The sequence below is a fragment of the Capsicum annuum genome, unplaced genomic scaffold (genome assembly GCF_002878395.1).
Source record: "Capsicum annuum cultivar UCD-10X-F1 unplaced genomic scaffold, UCD10Xv1.1 ctg2966, whole genome shotgun sequence".
NCBI classification, from domain to species: domain Eukaryota; kingdom Viridiplantae; phylum Streptophyta; class Magnoliopsida; order Solanales; family Solanaceae; genus Capsicum; species Capsicum annuum.
The window spans coordinates 154,434-158,144 of NW_025836164.1; the positions used below are offsets into that span (position 1 = coordinate 154,434).

Sequence of the window (3,711 nt, forward strand, 5' to 3'; positions counted from 1 at the left end):
TCAACACACAGAAGGTCCACGTAGACACACCTATGTGCCACGTAGGCATTAAGGTTGTCAAAAATATGGTTTTAATTAGTTCAGGGATAATAGGACCCCCTTTTAAGTTCGGGTGTATCTAAGCAATTTCGTTTATAGTTCCGGGATGAAAACTATATATTTACTCTTTTCTTAACTTACCTTACTATCGTCTTTATTATTGTGCTCCCTTCTTTATTCAATGTGTATCATATCCAATGAATCATAAATTATACGGATCAAAGCTATATATCATATGAAGGTATATAGGTCATAAAGAGGTCACAAGTAACTGGTAAAGTTGTTGTCATGTGACCAGGATGTTCAACAGACACCCTTCCAAGTTTTCAGAATGTACCTACTATATTAGTTTTATCATTCATCATGATCATAATGAACCTTACGCGGTGAAAATCCGAATTAGACGGGCACCACTTCAGGTATGTCAAACATCAGGTGGAAAAAACTAAACTTTGAGTTAACATCCTTCACTACCTTCCATTTATCTTTGCCTTCTTTCTTGTGTCCTCAAATCTCTTATTTGCTTTACATCTTTCATTTGCCTTCATATGTACTTCTTCGAGATTTACTTAATCGTTTCGTGTCAAATAATGTCCACCTTTCTTGCCCTGATGATGAACATTTCGCGCAAAAGTTGTGAGCCACTTGCACGATGTAGATGTCATGAGCTAGCTACTCCAAAAGAATATGTAGAGCCTTATGGGAAACACCATCGGATTTTTCTGTTGTATAGATTGTGTATACTTGCAAAATCTTCGATTGTTTGATCACTCGTACGTGTTAAGACTAAGAGATGCTTTGATGATTGTAACGATCTTTTTTGCTCTGAGTGAATCAATGGTGCTGGCAATTGACTTCTCTATATCGATGAAGTGATAGCAGGAACGATTAGAATTGGTCTCGATTTTGGAGGTGTTTTGGCTTGAACATTTCTTCTGTGTTGGTTTAGCAATTGAAAGTGAATGCACCACTTATCGATAGCATTGGTTTCAATAAGGTGAAGTGGATCGTGGGAAGAAAGCTCAATAGAGGCCGAGAGTTAAACTAGATGTACCTTTTAGTATTGTTAGAGAAGCCATTGAAGAATTCTTGAGACACTACTAAATGTTACATTTTTTTACCTTCTTACTTTGGAAGGGGAGCCTTAGAGTAACCGGTAAAGTTGCTGCCATGTGACCAGGAGGTCACGAGTTCAAGCATTGGAAACAGCCTCTCGTAGAAATGCAAGGTAACGCTGCGTACAATACACTCTTGTGGTTGGGCCCTTCCCTAGACCCTGAGCATAGGGGAGCATTAGTGCACCGGGCTACCCTTTCTACTTTGTAAAAAAACATATATCATGCTTCTGATTTTTGATGGTCTTTCCGTTGGAAATTCATAAAAATTATACTCGTCACAACTGTTTCTAATGGCATTTCCCTCAGAAAGTTGAGCTGTCCTCTGGACCAGGCATGGTGATTTCCAGCCCCTCTCAGAACAATGAACCTCTCTTGTTATGGTTTTCACCAACATAGACAAAACAAAAATGACCTTTCTAACATCTCCTAGTGTTGAAACTTTTTGAGGACTCGATTAGATTGAATTGTATGAGGCGCTCGGATGACCAGAGGAACAAAAGGAAGAAATTCAAGCAACTCAAAAACAAGAAAATTACAGTGTATTTATAAATTTAGACCATATTGTTCAATACAATGGGCCCTACCGGCTACTATTTAACCAAACATAAAGACCCCTTATCATAATATCACAAGACTAGGCCTCAAGTTGTTGTTCTGATATATGCATAATGACAGGTACTACTGCTAGCGTCCGACTACTCGGAAAAAAAGCTAGTCTTCTGGTTCACATGCACTGGTGGTGCCTACCAATTGATACTCAAAAAATTTCCATGTCAAGTGAATACAAAACAATATTAAAGAAGTTGTCAACTTACTTCAAGTTAAGCATAGATGAAAGAAAAAACAATGCCACCTGAAGTATCACATGGTATTGCCTTTTAAAATCTTTGATGAACACTTTAGAGTTTTAGTTGAAGACAATTCTCAAGTCCCATATTAAACAGCAGCACTTGATTCTGTCTAGCGTACTTAATCGATGTGAGAAGAGAGCACATGATTTTAGGCCCAAGTCCGAGCTGATATTATAGCTTATCGGTTGTTGATCAAAGTGGGGAAAGGAGGAAACTTATCATCTTTTATTTTCAAACAAGATTCATCCATAAATTTTAGGCCCCATATCAACATGGCCAACAGACATCGGCACACGGCTTTGCCATTGGTGGTTAGTGAAAACTTCAGCTCCAACTCAAGGCTTGTCTAAAGCCTTTTATATAAATAACCAACCCCCCCCCCCCCCTCCCCCCAACCCCCTTCCTGATCCTTTTGATCGTCAAGCACAGCCATTGTCCATTCAGGCATCAAATTGTTCTAAATTTCAAGTTTTTCCTGTTTCCAATCTTCCAAGAAAAAATGGCAATGATCAGCGCTAAGAAACTCATCAAGATGGCCGGAGAGATGGCAGAAGTTTGCATCCATACAGAGGAGGAGGATTTCATTTCCAAGAAATGGTAGTGATGCGGACAGTTGCAATACATCCTCATAGTCTATAGTTGAAAAAGGACATTTTGTAGTATATACAGCTGATCAAGCACGCTTTTTCATTCCATTGGCTTACCTTGAAAATGAGGTCATTAGGCAACTCTTGAACATGTCCGAAGAAGAATTTGGACTTCCGAGTGGTGACCCTATTACATTACCTGGTGATTCCGCCTTCATGGACTACATCGTTTCACTAGTCAAGAAAGGAATAGCTGCAGGAGATCTTCGCAAAGCGTTGCTCCTCTCAGTTCCTTCATGTTGTTGTTCAACTTTCTCTTTGCACCAAGAGAGTCGAAACCAACAGTTTCTCATTTGTTGAGTCATAATCAACATTTTTCTGTAACATGTTAGCTCAAAATAGTTTTTAGATAGGGGAAGAACAGAACTGTAAAGCGCATCATAAATATTACATATTTGTTTTATCAGAAAATTTACCGTATCCATGGCTTTCACTTTTACATTTGGTTATGAGAAACCTAACAATCTAGTCTTGGATTGGTAACTTTTATGTATTAACATCACTAAGTTACCAATGCTTCATTCAAAGGTCCAAAGTAGTATTTGTGAGAAGTCGTAAGTGTTATTTGGTATCATAATTCTGAAAACGACATCTGAATTATTGCGTGGCTTTGTCTTCCAGGTTAGTGTCAGCATATTAAAAATAAACTTGTTGAAGAACGTAAGATGTCTGTTAAGTCTTTCAATTTTGATGATTGACAAATTGTATGTTGGGACCTGGCTTCTAAAGAATATGTGTTAATAAAGCTGCAACTACTTAGGAAACAGTTTGACCGCATTCACGTTACTGTCACGCACAACTGGACGAAAGTACAGAAGTTGGTGAGAAAGCTGATGCACTTTTTGGTCTCAGCCAATGAGACGCTCCTTGCCAGAACCTTGGAATGTAGTACTATGATTACAATGGCTATTGGAAATCTAGCAATGGTTGATTATGTTGAAAAGGCGAGTACAATTTAGATCTTCCCATTCTCTTGTAGCAGGTGTTACATAAATGTTGACTATGTTTAGGTGTGTAAGTCAACTCAAGAACATACTAATTTCCTTCAAAAATTGA

General features: G+C 38.3%; 1 pseudogene; it reads left to right on the forward strand.

Annotated features, from left to right (window-relative positions):
• Window positions 1–2,507: 2,507 nt before the first annotated feature.
• Window positions 2,508–3,027, forward strand: LOC124891055 (annotated as a pseudogene).
• The last annotated feature ends 684 nt before the right edge of the window (window positions 3,028–3,711 follow it).